Here is a 25850-nt window from a genome sequence, read left to right on the forward strand (position 1 = left end):
CTGCTCCGACTCAGGCAGAGCAGGGGCGTGAACCCAGGGCTCCCCCACCATGGGCTCTCGCGCAAGAAAGCTCTGGCTTTCGGGTCCCCATGCAGCAGCCTGGCCTAGGCACCTAATGCCAGGAGACGGGTCACAGCTGAGACTCCAGCGCCAGAGCACCTAGCGACCCAGGTCAAGGGGAGTTAGGTGCCCAGATATCCTGGAGGGGATGGGGCTTGGCCCCACTGTGACGAACTGGGAATGTTCTTAATGTTTGCTCTGAATACTGTGTTGGTGCCTCAGTGTCCCCTATGCAGTTCTTAATATCTAGGTGGTGGAATAAGGGTGTGTGATTGCTACAGAGGAAGGGGCCAGTGCACCTAAATGCCTGGCACTCTGTCTCCTAGCAACTGATGGCCTGGGCCCCTCCCCTGCAAAGGTGCCAGCTGAAGGTGTTAGAGACAAAGGGATCAGGTGACCTCCTGGCCCGGGAAAGAAACTGAGCAGAAAGTAGGGGCTGGAGGGGGTTTCAGTTTGGAGCTGGCTGGGGATGAGGAGTGAAGTGCAGACGGGGGGTCTGGCTCACTGCCCCCTAGAATGGACCCAGCCGAGGGGTCCGGTTCACTGTACCTACAAGCTCTGTTTTAGACCCTGTTCCTGTCATCGAATAAACCTCTGTTTTACTGGCTGGCTGAGAATCACGTCTGACTGCAAAGTGGGGGTGCAGGACCCGGTGGCTTCCCCAGGACCCCGCTGGGGCGGGCTCGCTGTGGGAAACGCCCAGAGGGGCAGAGGATGCTGAATGCTCCAAGGAGAGACCCAGGAGGTGAAGCCGTGTGAGCTTCTTGCCCTGAACAAGTCTGCTCCAAGGGAGAGGAGGCTCCCCAGAGTCCTGACTGGCTTTGTGGGGAGCAGTTTCAGAGCATCGCCCGGGGACTCCGTGACACTCACCCATTTCCTCTGCGTTGCCCTCCTGTGTGGAGCCTGGGCCGCAGGGCATCTCCGCTCCTTGGTGGATTTAGACCCAAGGGAAGCAGGGTCTCCTCAGGCCCAGCTCCTCGGGGACCCTGGCACCAGCGCTATCCCTGTCCCCCCCACACACACACCCTGCCAGTGCCTCGGGGACCCTGGCACCCCTGCCACAATCCAAACCGCCCCCTCCCGGGCTGCAATGCTCCATGTTGTACATGCAAATCCACAAGCTGCCACCAGCCCAGCCACGTCCCCTCCCCAGCGCAGCGCCAGGCTCGCCGCTGAGCCGCAGCCGGGCGGGGACTGAGTGTCACGGCATGACGGCCGTGTGGCTCCTGGGCCAGTGCGATCGGGTGCCAGCTGTATCCAGGGCAGGGCACGGAGCTCAGCAAGCGCCCTCCCCATCCCCCGGCTGGTGGCTGTGCTTCACGGCCTTGCCCTGGGGAGGGCACAGGATGCTGGGCGGGGGCGGCAGCAGGGCTGGGAGGCTGACGTCAGCTGGAGGAATTACCTTGGCCATGGCCTTCACATGCTGCTGCCTCTGGGGTTCTCGGCGGGGGAGACGGCTGCCTGGGGAGGAGGAGTGGGCCAGGCGGGGAGAGTTTGGAGCCCTGGGCCCAGCTAGAGGGGGGGACACTGAGGGAGACAGGCAGGAGTGGGGCCTCAATGCCCACGAGCTGCACACTCCTGCCCCACCCCCAGCTGTGGCCAATACCTGATGCTGCCTCCAGGCCAGGGGAGCAAAGCCCCTAACACTGCTACTGGGGGGCAGGAGGTGGGGCTGTTCCTGACCTTGAGGCCAGCGGCTCATGCTGTAGCCAGATCCCCTGGGCATGCCAGCTGCGTGAGCCCCCGGGGGGCACTAGTTGGAGCATTGCCTTGTGGCACCACAGAGGGCACAGCCACGGGAGGCGGGAAAGGAGGAGGGCAGCAGGCAGCAGCCCCAGAACAAAGGGCCAGATGGGGGGCAGAGCCAGACAGCGGGACCCAGCTGGGGGCAGGTTCGGGGATGGAGCCCAAGGGGCGTGGATCGGTCTGGCACTCAGAGCAGATCTCCGGTGAGAGCTGGAGCAGGGGCAGCAATCCAGGCCCAACGCTTGGCTGAGCAGGTGCCGTCTGCTGCCAGTTCTGCCCGCACCCAGCGGCTGGCCAGAGAGCGCCATGCCCCACTGGTTAGCGCCAGGGGTTCCTTCCCGCAGCCAGGAGCTGCTGCTGCTGCAGGGAGCAGGGCCAGCAGGAGCCGCACAGGGGCTGGTGGGGGGAGGGACCGGGCGCACACTTGTGGGGAGAGCACAAATGGGCCTTTCATGAGCACAGCAGATGTTTTCTGTAGGAAGGTCGTTAAACCAGGACATTGCTCCTATTGCAGAGTCCACCCTGCCTGGCCTGGGCACCGGCCCCAGAATCCACCCCCTGCCTGGCCAGGGCACCGGCCCCAGAACCCACACACACCCCGGCCTGGGCACAGACACCAGAACCCACCAGCCGCCTGGCCTGGGCACCGGCCCCAGAACCCACCAGCCAACCGGCCTGGGCACCGGCCCCAGAACCCACCCACTGCCTGGCCTGGGCACAGACACCAGAACCCACCAGCCGCCTGGCCTGGGCACCGGCCCCAGAACCCACCCACCGCCCGGCCTGGGCACAGACACCAGAACCCACCCACCACCTGGCCTGGGCACTGGCCCCAGAATCCACCCCCTGCCTGGCCAGGGCACCGGCCCCAGAATCCACCCCCTGCCCGGCCCGGGCACCGGCCCCAGAACCCACTCCCTGCCCAGCCTGGGTACAGACACCAAAACCCACTCGCCACCTGGCCTGGGCACCGGCCCCAGAGCCCACCCACCATCCGGTCTGGACACAGACACCAGAACCCACCCGCCGCCCGGCCTGGGCACAGACACCAGAACCCACCAGCCGCCTGGCCTGGGCACCGGCCCCAGAACCCACCCACCGCCTGGCCTGGGCACAGACACCAGAACCTACCCGCCACCTGGCCTGGGCACCAGCCCCAGAATCCACCCCCTGCCTAGCCAGGGCACCGGCCCCAGAACCCACCCCCTGCCCAGCCTAGGCACAGACACCAAAACCCACCCGCCGCCAGGCCTGGGCACCGGCCCCAGAACCCACCCACCATCCGGTCTGGGCACAGACACCAGAACCCACCCGCCGCCAGGCCTGGGCACCGGCCCCAGAACCCACCCACCATCCGGTCTGGGCACAGACACCACAACCCACCCGCTGCCCGGCCTGGGCACCGGCCCCAGAACCCACCCGCCGCCCGGCCTGGGCACCGGCCCCAGAACCTACCCACTGCCCGGCCTGGGCACCGGCCCAGAACCCACCCACCGCCCGGCCTGGGCACAGACACCAGAACCCACCCGCCGCCCAGCCTGGGCACAGACACCAGAACCCACCCGCCGCCCGGCCTGGGCACAGACACCAGAACCCACCGGCCGCCCGGCCTGGGCACAGACACCAGAACCCACTGGCTGCCCGGCCTGGGCACCAGCCCCAGAACCCATATTTGGGGTCGGGAAGGAATTTTCCTCCAGGGCAGATTGGCAGAGGCCCTGGAGGTTTTTCGCCTTCCTCTGCAGCGTGGGGCACAGGTCACTTGCTGGAGGATTCTCTGCACCTTGAGGTCTTTAAACCACGATTTGAGGACTTCAGTAACTCAGACATAGGTTAGGGGTTTGGTAGAGGAGTGGATGGGTGAGATTCTGGGGCCTGCATTGTGCAGGAGGTCAGACTAGATGATCATAATGGTCCCTTCTGACTTTAAAGTCTATGAGTCTCTAACCCACCCCTCGCCCGGCCTGGGCACCGGCCCTGCAGGGTAGGGAGGGCTGGGCCCTGCCCCTCACCTGACCGCCAGTGACACCCTGCAGTGAGCTGGGGGAGGATGAGAGCTGCTATGGTTCTGACCCAAGGAGCTAGGGGTTGGGGAGTTACCTGGCCTCCTCCGGGACCCTCTGCACAGTGACCTCCCCAGGCCTCCTGCCCAGAGCCGGGTGTGGGACTCAGCTCCACTGCCTGTGCTTCCGCTGTCAGAGTGCGACGCCGACCCCCAGTGCTGGGAGCAGCCTTGGAGACCCCCCCTCGCTCCCTTTCATTGCCTGCAGCAACGTCCTGCTTGGGGCGGGGGGGCAGGACACACCCACTCCCACCCCAGCTGCGGGGACCCCGTAGGGAAAGGCTACCACACGTAGCAGAATGGCAGCGATTAAATACCCTGCCCGTCAGGCTCGCTCCCGGCAGCCTGCTCTCTGGAGCCCCCAGGGTTATTATTACAGCAGCTCCTGGAGGTCCCAGCTGAGATCTGGGACACGTGCTGGGTGCTTGACATGCACAGAGCGAGCGATGGCCCTGTCACGGCGTGCAGGGGAGTCCGGTCCTGCATCCCTCTTCCTGGGACCCACAGTGACTCTCAGCCAGACAGGAAAACAGAAGGTTTATTGGACAACAGGAACGCAGGCTACAGCAGAGCTTGGAGGCACAACCAGGACCCCTCAATCGAGTTCTTCTGGGGCTCAGGAAGCTTAGTCCTCAGCTTGGGATTCCCTGAATTCCAACCACCCAGCCCAAAACCGAACCTGAACTCATTCAATTCCCTCCAGCCGGCCCCTTCCTTTGTCCAGCTTCCCGGGCAAAGATGCTGAGACCCCTTGTGATGCAGTAGGGACTGTCTGTGTGGGGAGTGGGAGAGCAGGGGAGGACTTTAGGAGATGGACGATGCCAGAGCCTGTAACCTGAGCTAGGTAAGGGAGGGGAAAGGTCAACACCTTTGCCCGGGAAGGGGACAAAGGAAGGGAGTGGCAGGAGGGAAGCAGTTGGAGTTTGGGCTTGGGGCTGGATGGGCGGAATTCAGGGTATCCTAGCTGGGATCCAAGCACCCTGAAAGCCCAGAAGGACTCGGTGGAGGGGTCCTGACTGTGCCTGCAAGCTCTGCTGTAACCTGTGTTCCTGTTGTCCAATAAACCTTCTGTTTTACTGACTGGCTGAGAGTCACTGTGGGTCCCAGGAAGAGGGGTGCAGGGCCGGACTCCCCCACACTCCGTGACAACTGGTGGCAGCGGCGGGATATACTGCACCCCGTGGACGGCGCTTCCTGCAGTAAGTGACTGGGGAGCAGTAAAACGAAGGGGTGGTTAACCCCTGGGAGTGTGTGCCCAGTGAGAAGGACTTTGCAGTAACAGGGTCCCCCGGGGGATTGCAGCGAGCAGTCCCAGGGGCGGAGGAGTCTGCAGCTCGACCCTGGCAGAGAGGTGGTGACCTCAAGAAGGGCTGGTGCACTAGGGGTCCCCTGGAAACCGTGGGGAGCGGCGAGCACCCCGGCCTGTGAGTGGTCAGCAGGAAGATGTATGCCAAGCGGCGCAAGTGTGACCTGGTGGAGCTGTGCAAGCAGAGGGGGCTGCACCCAGGGAGACGCACCAAGGACCAGCTGATTGCCCAGCTGGAGGAGGGAGACCGCATGAATGAACGGAGCCCTGTCGCTGAGGGAAGCAGCCGAGCAGATGCAGCGCAGGCACCAGTGTCTGTCCCCGCTGGGAGTGGTCAGCCGGCGGACGAGGGCTTCCCGAGACCCCCCCTTCCTAGGCGTAGAGGAAGGGCGGGGAGGAGCCCAGTGTATACCGAGGGCACCGTGACACCCCCGGCCAGCAGGGGATCTGCCCGGCGAAGCCCACCCCCCAGCAGGGGATCCTCCCGGCAACGCTCGGCATCCGTGGAGCGGATGCGGCTGGAATATGAAAGGGAGCTGAGACGGGAGGAGCTCGAGTTAAAGAGGCGAGAGCTGGAGGAGAAGGCGAAACAGCGTGAACATGAGGAGAACCAGCGCCAGCGTGAGCAGGAGGAGAAGGAGAACCAGCGTAAACATGAGCGGGAGGAGAAGGAGAAACAGCGTAAACATGAGCTGGACCTGGCCCAGCTGAGGAGCAGTGAGGCCCCAGCTGCGGTGAGTGAGGGGGGACCCAAGCCTACAAAGAGCTTTGATAAGCACTTGCTGCCCCGGCGTAAGGAGGGGGAGGACATAGATACCTTCCTGACGGCCTTTGAGAATGCCTGCGAGCTGCACAGGGTTGACCCTGCAGACAGGATCGCAGTTCTCACCCCCTTACTGGACTCCACAGCCGTGGAGGTGTACAGCCGACTGAAAGGGGCGGAGGCAGGGGACTACGAACTGTTCAAACAGGCCCTGCTCCGCGAGTTTGGGCTGACTCCTGAGATGTACCGGAAAAAGTTCCGGAGCCAGCGTAAAACCCGTGAGGTTACATACCTACAACTGGTCAACCGGGCGCAGGGGTATGCCCGCAAGTGGACAGCTGGGGCCCAAACTAAAGAGGACCTGCTTGACCTATTCATACTGGAGCACCTGTACGAGCAGTGCCCGTCCGACCTGAGGCTGTGGTTGATGGACCAGAAGCCGGAGAACCCGCAGCATGCAGGCCAGCTGGCCGACCAATTTGTGGACAGTCGGGCAGGGGATGGCAGGGAGGAGTCTCGAAGGAGCAGGCCTGCCTCAACGCAGAGAGAGAGTCAACATGGGACCTCCCAAAGGGGGCCTATGGAGAACCCCCCCCAAAAGGGGAACATCCAGCGGCAGGTCCCTCCGACCCACTCAAGGGGACCCACGAGATATGGGCTGCTATCGCTGTGGCCAACGAGGTCACATACGGGCCCAGTGCCCCAAGCTCAGGGACAGACCAAGCAGACCCAACCCGCAGAGGGTGGACTGGGTAAAAACCCAATCGGAGGAGGGGCTACATTCCCAGGAAAGGGGGGTTGGCAACATACCACCTATGGATGCTCCCGGTTCCGGGTTTTTGGTTTACCGGGTGGGCGCGGGGCTGCCCCTCCGGAAAGAGTGCATTGTTTCCCTGGAAGTGGATGGGAGGAAGGTCACTGGGTACTGGGACACGGGCGCAGAGGTGACGCTGGCCCGGCCCGAGGTGGTGGCCTCAGATCGGATGGTGCCCGACACCTACCTGACCCTGATGGGCGTGGGCGGGACCCCATTCAAGGTACCCGTGGCAAGGGTACACCTGAAATGGGGGGCCAAGGAGGGCCCCAAGGATGTGGGGGTACACCAATATTTGCCCACTGACGTGTTAATGGGAGGGGACCTTGAGGACTGGCCTACTAACACCCAGAGTGCCCTGGTCGTGACTCGTAGTCAGAGTCGGCAAATGGCACTGCACCCCGAAAACGGGGAAGGTACTCGACCTGAGGTGCAGGACCCTAACTCAGGGAGCGGGGAACGCCCAGGGGCACGGTGCAGAGAGGCTGCGGCCTCAGACCCAGCCAGCAAGGGAGAGCCGGTCCCCATTCCTGTCCCAGCTGCTGAGTTCCAGGCCGAGTTGCAGAAAGATCCCTCCTTGCGGAAGCACCGGGACCGGGCTGACCTTAGTGCGGTACAGACCATGAGGAGAGGTTGCAAGGAGAGGTTCCTGTGGGAGAAGGGGTTCCTGTACCGAGAATGGGCTCCCCCAGGGGAAGTAGAGTCATGGGGGATCAGGAGGCAGTTGGTGGTTCCCCAGAAGTTCCGTCACAAGCTGTTGTACCTGGCCCATGACATCCCTCTCGCAGGGCACCAGGGAATCCGGCGCACCAGGCAGAGGCTGCTACAGAACTTTTACTGGCCTGGGGTCTTTACCCATGTCCGACAGTACTGCCAATCCTGTGATCCCTGCCAGAGGGTGGGGAAGGCCCGGGACAAGGGGAAAGCAGCTTTGAGGCCTTTACCCATCATAGAAGAACCTTTCCAGAAGGTGGCCATGGACATAGTGGGACCTCTCAGCAAGACGACCCGGTCAGGGAAGAAATACATCCTGGTGGTGGTGGATTTTGCCACTCGCTACCCCGAGGCGGTGGCCTTGTCCTCTATCGAAGCAGACACAGTGGCAGATGCGCTGCTGACAATTTTCAGCCGGGTGGGGTTCCCCAAGGAGGTCTTAACGGACCAGGGGTCCAACTTCATGTCGGCCCTGCTCCGGTCCTTATGGCAGAAATGTGGGGTCCAGCACAACTGGGCCTCAGCGTATCACCCCCAGTCCAACGGGCTGGTAGAAAGGTTCAACGGGACGCTGAAGATGATGCTAAAAACATTTATGAACCAGCATCCGCAAGATTGGGACAAGTACTTACCTCACCTGCTGTTTGCGTACAGGGAGGTACCCCAGGAATCTACTGGGTTTTCACCTTTCGAACTGTTGTATGGAAGGCGGGTGAGGGGGCCCCTAGACCTGATGAGGGACGAATGGGAGGGGAAGGCCTCTCCCGAGGGAGAGTCAGTGGTGGAGTATGTCCTGACCTTCCGGGAAAGACTGGCCGAGCTCATGGGCCTGGCCAGGGAGAATCTGGCCCGAGCCCAGAGGAGGCAGAAGGTCTGGTATGACCGCACAGCCCGAGCCCGTGCCTTCGCCACCGGGGATCAGGTGATGGTTCTCATCCCCGTGAGGAGAAACAAACTCCAGGCCGCCTGGGAAGGGCCCTTCAAGGTTATCAAGCAACTGAATGAGGTAAACTATGTGGTGGAGCTGTCAAACCGGGCACATCACCGTCGGGTGTACCATGTGAACATGATGAAACCATACTATGACAGGGGGAATGTGGTGTTGGCCGTGTGTGGACATTGGGAGGGGCAGGGAGATGACCCCTTAGTGGATCTATTCCCTGGGACAAAAACTGGTTCCCCCCTGGAGGCGATTCCCCTCTCTGATCAGCTGACCCCGGGCCAGCACGCTGAGATCAGAGGGGTGCTGCATCTGTACAGACAGCTGTTTTCCAACCAGCCTGGACGCACTAATTTGACTGTCCACCGGGTGGAGACCGGGTCACACCCCCCTATAAGATGCTCCCCTTTTCGGGTCACTGGTAAAACTGCCCAGGATCTTGAAAGAGAGGTCAGGGACATGCTGGCTTTGGGGGTGATCCAGCCGTCTTCCAGCCCTTGGGCCTCGCCAGTAGTGCTGGTTCCCAGGAAGGATGGGTCAATCCGGTTCTGTGTGGACTATCGAAAGCTCAATGCCATCACCGTATCTGATGCCTACCCTATGCCCAGGCCTGACGAGCTCCTAGACAAGCTGGGAGGTGCACGGTACCTCACCACTATGGATCTTACCAAAGGCTACTGGCAAGTGCCGCTGGACGCAGATGCCAGGCTGAAATCGGCCTTTATCACCCCTCTGGGGCTCTATGAGTTTTTGACCCTGCCCTTCGGCCTCAAGGGAGCGCCGGCCACCTTCCAGCGCCTGGTGGATCAGCTACTGAGGGGGATGGAGAGTTTTGCCGTGGCGTATATTGACGACATCTGCGTCTTCAGCCAGACCTGGGAGGACCACGTGTCCCAGGTTAAACAAGTCCTGGACCGACTCCGAAAGGCTGGGTTAACAGTAAAGGCTGAGAAGTGCAAGGTGGGGATGGCTGAAGTATCTTACCTGGGCCATCGGGTGGGGAGCGGCTGCCTGAAGCCGGAACCAGCCAAGGTGGAGGTGATCAGAGACTGGCCTGCTCCCCAAACCAAAAAGCAGGTCCAGGCCTTTATTGGGATGGCGGGGTACTATCGAAGGTTCGTGCCCCACTTCAGTGCCATAGCCGGCCCCATCACTGAACTGTGCAAAAAGGGGAAGCCAGACAAGGTGATCTGGACTGAGCAGTGCCAGGAGGCTTTCCGGGCGCTGAAGGAGGCTCTGGTTAGCGACCCAGTTCTGGCAAACCCAGATTTTGACAAACCCTTTATGGTGTTCACCGATGCCTCAGACACGGGACTGGGGGCGGTGTTAATGCAGGAGGATGAAAAGGGGGAGAGACACCCCATCGTGTACCTGAGTAAGAAGCTGCTACCCCGGGAACAAAGCTACGCGGCCATCGAGAAGGAATGCCTGGCCATGGTGTGGGCCCTTAAGAAGCTAGAGCCATATCTCTTTGGGCGACACTTCACCGTGTACACCGACCACTCTCCCCTGACCTGGCTGCACCAGATGAAAGGAGCCAACGCCAAGCTCCTGAGGTGGAGCCTGCTCCTGCAGGACTATGACATGGACGTGGTCCATGTGAAGGGAAGTGCCAACCTGACAGCGGATGCGTTGTCCCGGAGAGGGGACCCTGAACTTCCCCAGGTCACTGGGCAGAGTGACCCCGCTCAGTTCAGTCTCGAAGGGGGGAGAGATGTGATGCAGTAGGGACTGTCTGTGTGGGGAGTGGGAGAGCAGGGGAGGACTTTAGGAGATGGACGATGCCAGAGCCTGTAACCTGAGCTAGGTAAGGGAGGGGAAAGGTCAACACCTTTGCCCGGGAAGGGGAACAAAGGAAGGGAGCGGCAGGAGGGAAGCAGTTTGAGTTTGGGCTTGGGGCTGTGTGGGTGGAATTCAGGGTATCCTAGCTAGGATCCAAGCACCCTGAAAGCCCAGAAGGACTCGGTGGAGGGGTCCTGACTGTGCCTGCAAGCTCTGCTGTAACCTGTGTTCCTGTTGTCCAATAAACCTTCTGTTTTACTGACTGGCTGAGAGTCACTGTGGGTCCCAGGAAGAGGGGTGCAGGGCCGGACTCCCCCACACTCCGTGACACCCCTCCTGCCCCCCGCCAAGCTCAGGTTACAGGCTGACCACCTGTCCCTCACCTAAAGTTACCCCCTGCTCTCCCATCCCCCACACAGACAGTCCCTACTCCATCACAGGCCCCTGCCCCAAGCACCTCACCGTCTACATAGACCAGACAGGGTGGAAGGGGAAACTGAGGCACGGAGAGGGGCAATTATCTGCCCAAGGCCTCACAGCAGTTTAGTGATAGAGCCAGGAATAGAATTCAAGCTCCCTGAGTCCCTAACCTACATTTTAGCCCAGCACGCCCTGTGTTATGGATCTGCTAATCGGGACATTTCCCAGGATAGTCCACTTCACCCCATAATTCTGAGTTATGTGACCTTGGAGCCTCTCCCAAAAATGATCCATCCTCCTGCACAGAGTGTTGACCTTCCAGGTACCTGCCACTTGCCCACCACTCATTGGTGTTTAGCTCTTTATATTTCACTCGCTGAATTTCTCCAGACCCTGAAGCATGAAGGCAACCTCAGGGACTAGCCTGCTCTGCTTTAGGGGGTACCAGTCACAGCTGCCTCACAATCCTTGCACGGGGAGCTTTCACAGTGGGATCAGATGCTGCAGAAACAAGGGCTGCTGGGACTCTTCTGTGCTGGATGCAGGTAATGGAATGACAGGCTCCCATGTGCTAATATTTATCTACTACCCCGGGCCCAACATGGCTCCACACCCCAGCACGAGGCTCACTGGCTGCCTGTTACAGGCTCAGTATGTGAACTCTCAGCACTGCATCTCTTGGAGGAGAATCGCAGATGTCTGGTTTCTCTTGGCGGGCTGGTGGTGGAACCGATCAGCACTGCTGAGCTCCTGTCCTGTCTGTCCACCTCACCCGACGCTGAGCATCTCCCGGCGGGAGCTCCACCAGGGCACGCACTGAACTGGCTTTGTCCAGGTGACCTTCCGACTGTGAGGTGGATTCAGAGCTTCCTAGAGTTTAGGGCCAGAAGGGACCATTCCAGCAGTTAGCCTGGCCTCCTGCGGAGCACGTCCCCCGCAGCTCCCCCCAGAGCGAGCGCAATAACCTGTATTTAGCGACCATGTCTTCCTGAAACGCCACCAGCTCTGAACTGCACACACCAGGCCCTGGAGAGGCTGCCTTTCCCAGTTCGTGATTGGAATTTGCCTGGCTTCAGCGCCTGGCCATGGGGTTTGTTCTGCTTTTCTCCACTAGGTTTCAGAGATTCATGGATCCCAAGGCTAGAAGGGACCACTGGGATCATCTCATCCAACCTCCTGCATGACCCAGGCCAGAGCCCTGTCCTGAACTAGAGCAGATCTCTTGTGAGGCTGGCAGTGCACGCTCGGAGTCCCCACTCTCAGGGGGTGTTACTGGCCCCCACGTCCTCCTTCTGCTCCTCCCCTGCACTCACTAACACCCTCCAGGCACCCTCGTTGCCTGCTCCTCCCTTAGGTCTGACATATTATCCTAGTGCTGTGGGGTAAGGGGCCCGAACTCTGCTCAGCAGCTCCTCTGTGCACAGCACAGAGCCATGCCCATCCCTGACGCCCTCCAGGCTCAGCCGGAGCTCCCTGCTGCCGCTTGGCTGATGGCTGTTTGTCATGGAAGACAGGCTCATGGGCTCCTATGGCTCCGACCCAGGCCTCGTTGTGATGGGATCCCCCCAGGGTGCAGCCCGTGGGATCGCTGTGCCCTCTTATCTCTCCCCAGTCGGGCTGTCTCTCACAGTGCCTTGCTAGTGACCAGCAGCAACCCCATCCAGGCGCTGTGATCCCTCAGCACAACTGCATGTGGACCCCCACACCTGGCTACATTGCATGAATGCTCCCAGAGCCACTCATGGATCACACACAGAAAGGCACCAGCCAAATCCCCCCAGCTCCCAGCGCTGTACCCAGGAATATACCGTCTTGTGCTGCTCAAGATGGGCAATGCACCTTTATTAATTGGTTCCCCACTTCAGCCATGGAAAGTGGACAGACCATGGCCTTTGCAAACCTGAGCAGAGCCTTTGCCCCACACTTCCTACAAACTCACTGGTAAAGATAAACAATAAACAAATGTATTGACTATAAAAGGTAGATTTTAAGTGATAGGCAAAAAGTCAGAGTCAGTTACCAAAAGAAATACAGTAAAAGCGCAGTCAAAATCCTCAACCCTGTTAGACTGGGCAGCAACTAGATGAAGCCGTTTTTCTCACCCCACTGGATATTGCAGTCCTTAATATACAGGTTTGTTCCTTAAACCTGGGCCAGTCTCCTCTGTTGGAGCCTTGTCTTCTTCTCAGTCTCTTGGTTGCTTGCAGTAGACATGGGGGCAGGAGAAGGGCCCAGTATGTGTCCGCTTTGTCTGTTTTATGCCCTCAGTTCATGTGCTTGGGGACCACACGTCCAGGCATGTCTGGGGGGCATTGCTGAGTCTCTCGCAGAAAGGTCGAGCAATTCCCCTGGTGTGGCCTCATGCATTGTAGCTCCCTTGCTGGACAATGGTTGGGGATGGTTTGTTTGACACACTGCCTGGACGTTGGTTATTTTCCTTGCTGTTGCCTCTGGGGAGCTAATATCTGGCTGATTCCCCAACTTACAGCATGTTTTAGTGACAACCACACAACACAATTCTCATATGCATTAATAATACACATCTATGGATAGAGAAATGACTGTCAGCAGATCCTGACCTGGTTTATATGTAAGATCCCGATTATATGAAAATGAGGAATACGGGGGTTATGGTACACACCCCCAAGGTATAGAATGTCACACTCCTTCCCTTCCACACTGCGTGCCAGGCCCCCGACTGCTGCAGGGCTGCAATGGAACAGTTGGGGAACCTGCGGTCCACCTGCCACACGCACTTTAAACCTCTGCAGCCAGGTTGGCCTTGGGCCAGTCAGCCAGTCTCTGTGCCTCAGTTTCCCAGCTGTACACTTGGGTGACAGCCCTGCCATGCCCTGCCTTTGTCGGGGGGGGGATAAAACCTTGAAGAGTGTGAGGTGCTCCGGTCCTCTGGTGATGGGGGACATTAGATAGATAGATAGATGACAGATAGAAGGGGTGTATGGAGATAGAGAGAGAGAGAGGGTGTATGGGGATAGATAGATAGATAGATAGATAGATAGATAGAGGGGGTGTATGGGAATAGATAGATTAGATAGATCGATCGATCGATCGATCTATGGCTGGGTGTGATTGGGGATGGACAGATCTCTGTGGGCTACCTAGGAGCACATTGGTCAGGTTCAGTTCAGGCTGATAACAGCATTTGCTCAGGGGTCGTTTTGAACCCAACCAGATTGTGAGGACGTTGCTGTCCCCTTCTGCCCTTCCCAGCTCTCTGGCTCTGCGGTGCTGTTCCCTGTGACCCGGCGGGGGGGCTGTTCATCCAGAAACTGGTGCCAAGCGGCTGCAAAGGGGCCCTGCTGCCCTCCTCAGGAATTGTCCCAGCGCAGAAACCACCCCCATGCAGCACAGAGCCCCCCCGCCCAGTGCCGAGCCCCCCATGCCCAATGTCGAGCCCACTCACCCAGCGCAGAACCCCCTGCCCAGCATAGAGCCCCCCTGCTGCCCAGCACAGAACCCCCCCTGCTGCCCAGCTCAGAACCTCCCTGCCCAGTGCAGAGCCCTCCCTGCCTAGCTCAGATCCCCCCTGCCCAGCACAGAGCCCCTCCAGCACAGAGCCCGCCCCCACTGCCCAGCGCAGGCTCCCTCGCTGCCCAGAGCAGAGCCCCTGCCCAGCGCAGAGCCCCCTCCCGCCCCCCCCCAGCTCAGATCCCCATTGCCCAGAGCAGGCCCCCCCGCTGCCCAGCATACAGCCAGTGCGGAGCTGCCTGCAGGGAGTGCTCTCGGGGACAAGGGAGGGGGATGACCTGGGCCAGTCCTTCCCCTCCAGTGATTCCCCTTGGCCAGAAGCCTCAAGGGGCTGTAGCAGCAGGAGCACAAGTTCAGGCAGCCCCCGAGCTGCCTGGCCTGCACCCTACTCCAGCAGCTGTAGGACTCAGGGGTGGGAGTTGAGCCTGGCCAGGGATGGGGGCAGTACTGGCTCCCCCTCCTGTCCCGCTGGGGTCAGTCCTGCTCCTGGGCCCCAGCTGCTCGCACCCACCTCCCGGGTCCTGCAGAGCCTGGATTCATTGCCAGTGTGAGTCCGTAGCACCCAGAGACAGGCCAGGGCGGCGGCGGGGGCTGGCCCCACAGGGACGCCGCTGAGTGCTTCCCTGCAGGCTGGGCCCTGACTGGCCTCTTGTCGGCATCGTGGGAGCACGTTTCAGAGGTCGCAGCGCCAGGCCCGAGAGCTGTTGTGGGACGCACAGCGGAGGTGGGAGGAGGGCAGCGCGATGGGAGATGAGGCTGTGTAAGGAGGGAGATGCAGAGCTTTGAATTAGAGGGGGTAGGGGGGAGCCAGGGGGGACACTCGGCGATGAGTGCGAGGCCAGAATGGGGCGCTGTTTCTTGTTGTAATTTTGCACAACTCTTTGGTGTCTTCTTGTGTGTCCAGCACTGCCAGTCCTTCAGGACATGCTCACGGTCAGGCAGGAGGCAACTCCTTTCAGAACACAAAATCCTATTCAATGAGGAAAAAGAGCATTCAGCTGTAACTGTTGTGCCTGGGAGCAGCAAGAGTTGAATTCCCACTGCTTTCATCCCAGGAAACGTAGCACGTGGGTCGGGTGGAACCAGCAGTGATGATCAAGAGAAGAAGTTGAAGTTAAATCATCATTCGTTCATCGTATGACAGTCCACTGTTCACATTTCTTTATTCTGTCCCGATCACGGAGCTGGGAGTGCCTCGCTCTGCTCTACTGCTGGTGTTTTGTAAGACAGGCAGCTGTAAAAACCAAGTGGCGGTTGAGTAAAATCCCGAGATCACTGAGGGGGAGGGATAACTCAGTAAGGGGGGAGGGATTGCTCAGTGTTTGATTTGTAACCAACACCAGCCAAAATTGATCACTTGAGCAGCACGGCTCTGGCTGCCGGATACCTAGTCAGAGTAGGTGAGTTCATATAAATACAGTCAGGTGCTGAAGCCTTTTGGGGAGAGCTCCTTCAGCTCTTGCTTACAAATCAGAATTTGATGTTATTAGGTTGGCCGATACAGCTGAAACAAACGTGCCGGCACTGTCAGAAATACCGGCTGAATGAGGAAGCTAGTCTTTGTTCAGACTTTTCAGACCCATTATTGTTTTCTCAGGTACAAGTAGTTTCTCATCCGCTGGCTGTGCTTTTAAAGTGTGTGTTAATGTTTCAATTTCAATTCAAATGTCCAAACAACAACTAAATTGGCAACACTGCATGTCACTGGGAGGGAGTGTTGGGGAAATTCAGGGGAGGTGTACAACCCGCCCCCCCCGGGGGGTCTAGGGAAATCCCTGCCCCCTGCTGAGTGACAGGCCCCCCGCCCCCGAGGGGAGGGCCCAAGGGGGGGATTCCATACTGCATGGGGGGGGTCTCAGTGGTGGCAGATGACAGAACAAGGAGCAATGGTCTCAAGTTGCAGTGGGGGAGGTTTAGGTTGGATATTAGGAAACACTATTTCACTAGGAGGATGGTGAAGCACTGGAATGGGTTCCCTAGGGAGGTGGTGGAATCTCCATCCTGAGAGGTTTTTAAGGCCCGGCTTGACAAAGCCCTGGCTGGGATGATTTAGCTGGGGTTGGTCCTGCTTTGAGCAGGGGGTTGGACTAGAACCTCCTGTGGTCCCTTCCAACCCTGAGATTCTGTGATTCTAGTCTATGATCCAGGGCCCACGAACACAGGCTCTCAGCTCTCCCAGGGCTGGCCACTCATGTGGGAAGAAGGAACCCAGGTGGAGTAGCCAGCACCTTCCACTAAGGCCAGCTGCAGTGGATGCAAATTAGCTCATTTGGTGATTTGCATAAGACCCCCTCTGCCACCTGGTGCAGGTCAGGTCAGGTGAAAGGCTCAGGCCATGGCCAGCATGGCAGGAGCTCTCTGGGGGGTCAACAATCCAGGGCAGTTGGGCCCTCGCTGGTTCCCTGGAGGTGCCCCAGCCTCTGCACTGGGGTGCCCTGAGAACGGACGCAGACGGGGTGCTACAGGCAGGGCACACAGCCGCACACACACCAGGCCAGCGTACAGCAACATGAACGGGTTTGTCCCTCTCGCTGAGACGCGCTCTCACAGCCCAGGGAAACCGAGCTGGGTATGGTATGTCTCAACAGCATTGTACCGCGGGGCAGAAATTGCTAGGAAGGTTCAACTGTGAATAGAAACACTCGCACGCTGAGTCTTCCCCTCCCACCAAGATACATATACAAGCTAGTACACACTGCTATGCAAGCACACACCTCCCCACCCACACCTGTGAACGCGGGGCTGCACTCACCTCGAGAGACAGACACACACATGCTCCAGGATATGTGCACACGCACACCCCTGCCTGCATATACCCTGACAGACCCACAAACACACACAATCTTACTCTCCCCCCAAGCCAGACACACACCGCACCTGCCAAGATACACCCATGCAGTTGACTCAAAACCGCACAGCTACACACACATATACAGATGCACACAAACCCGTGCAGCACTGGGCACGCACACACACACATGCGCACACACACACACACGCACACCCTGAGCTGGGCTCTAAATCTTGCTGAGTAGCTGCCTCCTCTCTCCTGCACCTTCAAAGCAGAGCCCCTAGCACAGCAGTGGTGCTGGGCCGGATTCATGTTGCAAGTGAAAAGCTCCCGGGAGCGCAGCTCCCCTGTTGGGCCTGAACACGCCAGCTCCCAGAGGAGGGGGAGGCAGATGTTTTAGCACGTCGCTCTCTCAACTTCTCCTGAAGACAGGGAGCCCCCAAGGGGGTGGGGGGCGGATTAAAGGCTTTCACAACATCAATCACGTCAGATTGAATCGAGTGTGCAAAGCAGCCTCCACGCTCAGATCTGCGGGGCCGGGGCTGTAGTGTCAGGCGAGCAGCAGAGACGCTTAACTCTTTGACTGCTGCAGCTGCCAAAGCAGCTTCCATGGGGTCTTGACCACCCACGAGAATCAGGCCTCCGCCAAGCATCAGCCTCGAACCCCCACAGCCCACACAGACGACCCTGAGCAGCACCCCACAGAACAGCTGTCCCCATGCGGAGCCAGCAAAAGCAGCAGCATTGCATGGCTCTGTGCCCCGCTAGGGTCCCTCTGGGGGGCTCGGGGCACTGGCCCTGGTCCTGCAGAGGTGTGGGGGACCCGATCCCTCATGCTGGTGGGGCTGAGCATGGATCCCAGCACTCTGGGGGTTGGACACGAGCCCCACTGCTGCTGGAGCCCGTCCCTCTAGTCAGGCATGGATCATGGGGCTCTGGTAGCTGCAGTGCGTAGGGGACTGGAGAGGCCAGAGGCTGTTCACTTCGGCCCCTGGGGGCTGGGAGTGGTGACCCTTTGCAAAGCCCACCTGTGCAAACCCACTCCCGCGAGCGGCCCCTTGCACGCAGAGAGGTGCTAGCTGCTGGAGTCCCAATGAGGCAGCCTTGTCTGCACTGAGGCTCGCATGTCTGGTCTCCTCAAAGATGGGCCCTCGCCCTGGCTCGCTCAGCAGGCTGGCTTTCCCCAGGGCCTGCAGCAGGGCAGCAGTGCTCAATGAGAGGCAGAAACAGCAGCCCCTCGGCCAGCGTCAGCCCGGCTACGGCCCACGAGGCCCGAGGCAGTAACTAGCATCGCTGGAGGGTGCACTGATCTGTGTTCTGAGGGGAACTCGCAGTCCTAGAGCATGGGGCTGCAATTCCCAGCAAAGGCTACCAACCACCAGCCGGGACGCGGCCCTGGCTGGTGCAGGCAGGAGGCTGCTTTATCTGACACCCTCCTTGGGGTGGTTTTCCTGCTTGCCTTGACTGCATCCTGCTGAGCATGTCAGTGACATGCGTGTCACTCCCCAGGTGGAGGCTCCCCATGTTAATCTGCCAGCGAGACACGTTTCAGTAACCACGTAGCTCGAGCAAGGCGCCTGCACAACCAGGCCTGACTCCCCTGAGCACGGCCCCCAGCACTCCTGCCCCTACCCCCAGCGGGATCTGGTTCTGGTGTGGCAGCTTGCAGGATGCTGGCAGCGTGAAATCAGGTCAGTTTCAAACACTGAGTGAAAAGGAGTTTTATTTACTGCCCCCTCAAAGCCCCCACCCACTGCCTGGGCTTTAACAACAGCATTTGTCTGTTATCGGAGCTATTTCTCTCTCCTTGCTGCCTCTGTGTGAGACCCCCCCAGCAATCAGCAGAGCAGAGCGCTCCCCCTCTGACCTGGGCCAGCCCGAGGAATCCCAGCCGGCTGCAGCGTTCAGACACAGGTGTGATTTGTACATTCATCGCATCCAGCTCCATTCCTGCATGGCCGCCGGTACCGTGGTGTCTGACACCGAGAATCTTGCTGAGGATGTGTCTGTACCGAAATACTGGACCAATTTGCCCTTAAATTGGTTTTTAACCCAGCTTAAGTAAATCGGTGCCAACCCGAGCGGACACTCGCCTCTCGGTTGAAGAGTGGCATGTTTTGGGTTATCTTAAATAGACTCAGGCTAAACACACCTAACTTGCTCTTAAACCAAACTAAGAGCGTCCACACGGGGGTGGCACTGGTTTAACGAAAGTTGTTTAAATTCACAGTGTGTGTTATACTGGTGCGGTGGCTTCCTCCTCTCCTCAAGGGCTCCCCCCAGCATCTGTGCAGGAGGGCAAAGTGCTGAGTGTGGTGGGTGGGGGTCTGCTTCACTGCGCCCGTGTGACTCTGCAGGAACTTCCAAGGACTTACCTTGCCTTTACGTGGGAGCAGCTTATAGCCCCTTCTAGGTGCGTTGAAAGACGTAGCAAAAAGCTCATCCATTCAGACCCCTCCACAGCTCTCCGCAATGCAGAATCTACAAGCACCTTCTGGAGGTGGCTGATTTCAGCCTCTGGCAAGCATTCCCCAGGTCAGAGAGACACAGCCCCATGGAGAGCTGGTGGGTGTGGATGAAGGCTGCAGGATCACCTCAGCAACAGCCGGGTGGAGATCTCTCTGTGACAGAAGCACTGAGTCCCCACTCCTGCTCAGGATGGGCGAGAGGGACCCCAGCCCTCACGTGTGACAGACTGCAGGGATGGGGCACTCGGACCTGGCTGTGGGCTCCTGCAGGTCAGCGACGAGTGAGGTCCACAGCTGCAGAGAGATGGAGAAGGCGAGGCACGTGCCTATCTGCCCACCCATCGAACTCCCGCCTGGCTACCTTGCACTCTGCATCACGCTACCCAAGCGTGTTCCTGGATCTGACAGGCCTCATTGCAAACTGACTCTCCCAGACATGCGGGTCTGGGATAAGCTGATGAATGCAACTAGCTTGTCTGAATGGCTGGGGAGTTGCCACAGCACCTCTCTATTGAGGCAATAAAAGTTCCTCGTTAGCTCAGCAAACAGCCTGCCTAGCAGCTGGCCTTGGCTGTGTGCCTTTTCCTGGAGCGGGCAGAGCGAAGACTGCCCAGGATGCCACAGCAACTCTGCTCCTTGGAGGGAGACACGCTTGCCAGGTGTTGCTGGAGGTGCCTGGGGAGTTGGTCTTGCTGGAGTTTAACTGGGACTAGCCAGAAGGGGAATGCCCGGTGCTTTCAAGCCCCTGCGCTCTGATCCTGCTCCCTGTGGGAGGGCTGAGGATTGTGCCTTTGAAATCCAGTGGCAGCAGCTCAGATTCCCAAGTGGAAAACCCAGCTGCAGAGGACAGGGGTAGGTGCCCCACAAGGGTGATGCAGCAGGAGCACCTGGAGAGCGTGGGCAGCCTCCAGGCCTCCTTCCAAGCTGGCGGCAGGGGAGGGCTGGAGTGGGCTCTGTTGTCAGCTAACACAGCACACTTAGAAGATACCAGAGACAGCCCTGCCCTGGCGCAGCCTGCAGCTCCCAGCAGGGCACCATCACCTCTCTGCCGACAGGCTCTCCAGAGCCCTCTGCTGGGAGTGGGATCCTGGGGGGATCCAGATCTGTTCGAAGCCCCAGGTGCTCCAGGGCATCCCAGGCTGCTATTGCTCAGCCCTGGGTGGCTGAAAGCCCTTGGCGCTCAGAAGACGGACTTTGACCACTAGGGGACATAACTTAGCCCATGCCCCAGCTCATGGTATTCTTCACCTGTCCCCAACCCGGCCATTCTGCAGGTGTCCTCTCCCTGGGCCTGCCCCACCCCTTTCTGACACGCAGACTGCATCATTCCTCGTATTCCCCATGGCCCTCCAGCATGCCTCACGCCCCTCCATCATCCCCCATCCTCCTCCATCGTCCCATTCCCACCATCATCCTCCATCCTCCTCCATCGTCCCATTCCCACCATCATCCTCCATCCTCCTCCATCGTCCCATTCCCACCATCATCCGCCATCCTCCTCCATCGTCCCATTCCCACCATCATCCCCCATCCTCCTCCATCGTCCCATTCCCACCATCATCCCCCATCCTCCTCCATCGTCCCATTCCCACCATCATCCTCCATCCTCCTCCATCGTCCCATTCCCACCATCATCCCCCATCCTCCAATCCCCCTCCAGCATGCCTCATGCCCCTCCATCATCATCATCATCCCATCCATTATCCCATCCCCCCCATCATACCCCATCCTCCCATCCCCCTCCATCATCCCACCACCCATCATCCCCCATCCTTCCATCCCATCAGCCCCATTAGCCCCCATCCTCCCATCCCCCTCCAGCATGCCTCATGCCCCTCCATCATCCCCCATCCTCCTCCATCATCCCATTCCCATCATCCTCCTCCATCCTTCCATCCCCCTCCATCATCCCCCATCCTCCTCCATCATCCCATTCCCACCATCCTCCTCCATCCTTCCATCCCCCTCCATCATCCCCCATCCTCTTCCATTATCCCATCCTCACCAGCATCCCCCATCCTCCCATCCCCCTCCAGCATGCCTCATGCCCCTCCATCATCATCATCCCATCCCCTCCATCCTTCCATCCCCCATCATCCCCCATCCTCCTCCATTATCCCATCCTCACCATCATCCCCCATCCTCCAATCCCCCTCCAGCATGCCTCATGCCCCTCCATCATCATCATCATCCCATCCATTATCCCATCCCCCCCATCATACCCCATCCTCCCATCCCCCTCCATCATCCCACCACCCATCATCCCCCATCCTTCCATCCCATCAGCCCCATTAGCTCCCATCCTCCCATCCCCCTCCAGCATGCCTCATGCCCCTCCATCATCCCCCATCCTCCTCCATCATCCCATTCCCATCATCCTCCTCCATCCTTCCATCCCCCTCCATCATCCCCCATCCTCCTCCATCATCCCATTCCCACCATCCTCCTCCATCCTTCCATCCCCCTCCATCATCCCCCATCCTCTTCCATTATCCCATCCTCACCAGCATCCCCCATCCTCCCATCCCCCTCCAGCATGCCTCATGCCCCTCCATCATCATCATCCCATCCCCTCCATCCTTCCATCCCCCATCATACCCCATCCTCCCATCCCCCTCCATCATCCCACCCCCATCATCCCCCATCCTTCCATCCCATCAGCCCCCATCCTCTCATCCCCCTCCAGCATGCCTCATGCCCCTCCATCATCCCCATCCCCCTCCATCGTCCCCATCATCCTCCCTATCATCTCCATCCCCCTCTATCGTCCCCCATGTTTCCCACGCTCGCACTCCCTTGTGGGAAGGAATGAGATTCTGCAGGGCTGAGGCAGGAACCCCTTGGCCAAACCAGACAGCCCCAGCAGAGCACCCGCTGGGCATGCCGGAAGCATGCCGCTGCCCCGAGTCAGCAGGCCCCGCAGACCAGCCTGTGCCCCGGCTTAGGGCTCACGAGGGCACAGGGGGCGAAAGGCCTGTCTTGGGCTCAGCACTCATGCAGCAGGAGCCAGACCCTTTTTCTCCAAGGTCCCATTTGTCAGGGTTGGGATGGCCATGAGAGGCAGCCACTCAATGGTGGAGGTGGGTGGGGGTGGAGACTGGTAGCAGGCCTTTGCCTTTGTGCCAGCGCACCCAGAAAGGGCCATAAGCTGCTCCCATGTAAAGGCAAGGTAAGTCCTTGGAAGTTCCTGCCAGGTCCCCACAGGAGGAGGCAACCTGACCCATGGAACAGGAACTGGCCTGTCTGCAGCCTCCCAGCCTCCCCCATGGAGACCATGTGTCCAGCATGCAGAAGTTACTTGGGCTGAGCTGCAGCGCTGCAGGTGAGGCTATGCAGTGAACCCAGCACGCAGTACAGCCACCTCCCCCTCGCTGTCTCTCACCTGGGGACCTGCACCACTAACCCCTGGGCCCTCCTGCCTTAACCCTCCTCTGCCAGTTCAGAGCAGGAGAAACCTTCCCCTTTTCAGGGCCCCGAAGCGAGGGCTGGGCTCCAGGGGGGCTGCCAGAGCAGGAGGCAGGGCGGCTCCGGCATCTTTTAGCCCTCGTATGTGCAGCTCCATTCAGCCCTAGATTAGGCTGGCTGCTCAGGGCACTGCCCCACAGTCCCCCAGCAGCTCCTGCCTTTGGGGCTCCTAGGGAGGGGCCAGAGTGAATCCCCTTCTGGGGTACAGCTATCCCAGCCCGTGGATCAGTGCCACTGTGCAATGCCGCGGGGTTGCCCATGGGTGGTCAGGGAGGGCCCCTAGCAGCAGTTCTGGCACCGAGCAGAGGCCCCCCCTGCAGCGAGCGTGTTCACAAGCCCCTTGATGGGCTAGGGCCTGCGCAGTGCAGTGCACCAGACCTGGGAGATAAACACTGTCATGATTGCTTGTTCCTGTGCTCCCTGGGCCTTAACCACCTGCAGGTAGATTAGCACCAGCTGCCCGGGGAGCCCTTCACCCCCTCCTGGGGAGCCTGGCCCAGGCCGGCCCTGCCAGTGAGGGCGCCTCAACCATGGCAGGACATCCCCCTGGCCTGCAGCTGCTCTTTGTAGCAGGGCAGGGAGGAGCCCAGTGCAGCAGGGGGTGAGGGGAAGCTCTCCAGGTGAGCATGGGGGAGATCACAGTAGCTGGTGGATGTTCAGGGGCTGACTCCAGGCCAGCTTCCTCCTCCTGCCCCCCCCCCCCCAAGCGAGGCAGAGTGGGGCACCCACAGAGCTGGTCCTCCACCGCCAGAGCTCTCGGCGTTCTGCCCCATGCCCCCCCCACAAGGAGCAGAGATGGCAGGTGGAAATGCCAACTGGTTGCACTGATCTGTGCAGGGAGACTCCAAAGCTAGGGGCTGCAGGCACAGAATCTGCTCCAGGTCCTTCTCCTCCACAGGGCAGCAGCTGGCAGGGGCACCTGGGAGCATGGTCCTCCTGCCCCCACCTTAGGGGCCGGTCTGAGCCAGCCCCGCAGGCCTAAGGCAGGTCCCGGTGGGTGGGGCTCCTCACTCAGGCCAGGCAGGGCCCACTCATGCCCTGAAACAGGCCCCACCTCCACACGTAGCTCCCTGCCCATCGGTGCATCCCGCAGGCCTTGCTACCCCCCTACCCCTGCCCAGGGCTGTGCGCCTCCCTGCTGACAGCACCTGCCCTCCCCGCCCAAAACACAGCACCACGAGGCCCTGCTCTGGGACTGGCTGGCTGCCCTGCAGCCTCGAGAACAGGGCTGTGACCCAGGAGCCTCAGGCCTCTTTCCCAAGGGCACTGCTCTGCTGTGACAGGAGCCGCAGGACCAGTTCCTCCCGCAGCCTCCCACCCCGTGGCACATCTCCTGCCCCCGCAGCCGAGCAGCCAGCTCTGGGCAACCTGCACAGGAGGGTGAGGAGCAGAGCCTGGGCCCTTTCTGGCTTCTTTATAAAGGGACCTGGGAGCTTTGTTCTAAATCACAGGCGTCTGCCCTCCTTCACCAGTCGGGTGGGTCTGGTCCTGCTGGAGGGCTGCCTGCAGTGCCTCGCCCCCACCCCGCAGGCTTTAGACTCTATGCCCAAGAGCCGCCCCCACGCCCACATTTTAACGCTCTTGGCTCTCCGCTGGCCATGCTGCACCGTCGAGGCAGAGCCCTGCAGGGGGGCCACGCAGGGAAACCGCTCACTGGGACAAACTCTTGCAGCCTCTTCTCTACGCCAGGCAAAGGCTCCCGGCATGTTTAACTCTGGAGCTCGCCAGAGCATGGGGCGCTGCTGAGCCCTTAGACCGCAACAACTTGGGCCCAGGTTAGGGATAATGGCACCTTCTGCACCCCGTGGCCCAGTCTGACAGCAACCCAAATTCCTTCCTGGAACAAATGCGATGGCCTCAGCGTAGGGCCCGATCCTGCTCCTGTGGCGTCACAGGGAGTCCTGCGCACTGGGGCAGAGGATCCAGCCCTTTAACGAGCATGTCCCCACTAGCGAGCGACCTAGTGCCAGGACTGTGGTTCAGCCCCAGGCCCAGCCCCACACTAACACACACAGGCAGGCCCGGTGACCCATAGCGTCAGGACACAGCCAGCCAGCACAGGCGCACACAACAAGACACAACAATGTGTGCGTGTGCACACACGGGGACAGTCATGTGCACCCAGCTACGTACACATGCGTGTGCAAACCGCACGCCAGAGGCACACAGGTGCACCCGGACCCACGTGGTGTTTGGGCAGTAAATTCCTCACTTGCGGGGAGAAGCCGGCTCCCCTCCCCACGTCCCATGGCTAGCTCTCCCCTCCCCCTTCCCCCAGGAAGCTCATTCCACCAGCTGAGCGCTGAGTGTCTCTCCGGACAATGGGGAAGGCGAGATGGGACTGTAACCAGATCAGAGGATAAATTAAGCTGCACAAGTTTCCATTCTCTGTACCTCAAAGCCAAGCTGAGCCCCTCCCTCCTCGGCCTGGAGCCCACCTCTCCACTCTGACCCCAACGTTCCCCATTCAGGCTAGGGACACCCCTCCATACTCCCCTTCCAGTCAGCCCCCAAATGCTCATGTCCCCTTTCCCTCTCCCCCTCACACAACCCCCACCCCTTTTCCAGGCACTGAACACTCCATCTCCCCTATCCAGCCCCCGAGCTTCCCTAGGGATCTAAATCCCCCTTCCCATGCTGGCCTAGGGGGTGCGCTCAGGACTTTCTGGGGGGAGAGGCAGACAGCGATGTGTTTCCCCTCCGCTGTCGAAAGCCTGATGCTCCCCTCACGCGGTTATTCGCCTGGCATTGAGCTCCGGCATGAGGTACCAGCACAAATCACCTACAGGGAGGCGAGTGGAAAACATTATTCATGAGCCTGACATTCGGCATGAAAACCGGTCTCCTGCGGCGGGAGGGGGGCGGGCGGAGCAGGGTGCCAAAACTAGCACTGGGGAGCCACGGAGCCACCCCGGCCAAGGGGAGGGGGAGGGGAGCCTCCCTGGGGAGCAGGGGGGTGAGTAACCCAGTCCAGCTCCAACAGCGCAGCAAAACAAACAGTCCTGGAGTCAGACTGGCCCCATGTCACCC

General features: G+C 59.9%; 1 protein-coding gene across 2 annotated transcripts in view; it reads left to right on the plus strand.

The window, feature by feature from the left end:
* The first annotated feature begins 217 nt into the window (after window positions 1-217).
* The window catches only part of LOC127037332 (uncharacterized), a 472273-nt gene continuing 446640 nt past the window's right edge, over window positions 218-25850 (plus strand). Inside the window, exon 1 of one of the 2 annotated variants that reach the window (XM_050928929.1) lies at window positions 218-453. The gene's annotated coding sequence lies outside the window, so the exon portion shown is untranslated. The remainder of the gene's footprint in view (window positions 454-25850) is intronic. The other variant, XM_050928930.1, reaches the window with a different exon arrangement.

The sequence above is a fragment of the Gopherus flavomarginatus genome, chromosome 19, assembly GCF_025201925.1.
Source record: "Gopherus flavomarginatus isolate rGopFla2 chromosome 19, rGopFla2.mat.asm, whole genome shotgun sequence".
Taxonomy (NCBI): Eukaryota; Metazoa; Chordata; order Testudines; family Testudinidae; genus Gopherus; species Gopherus flavomarginatus.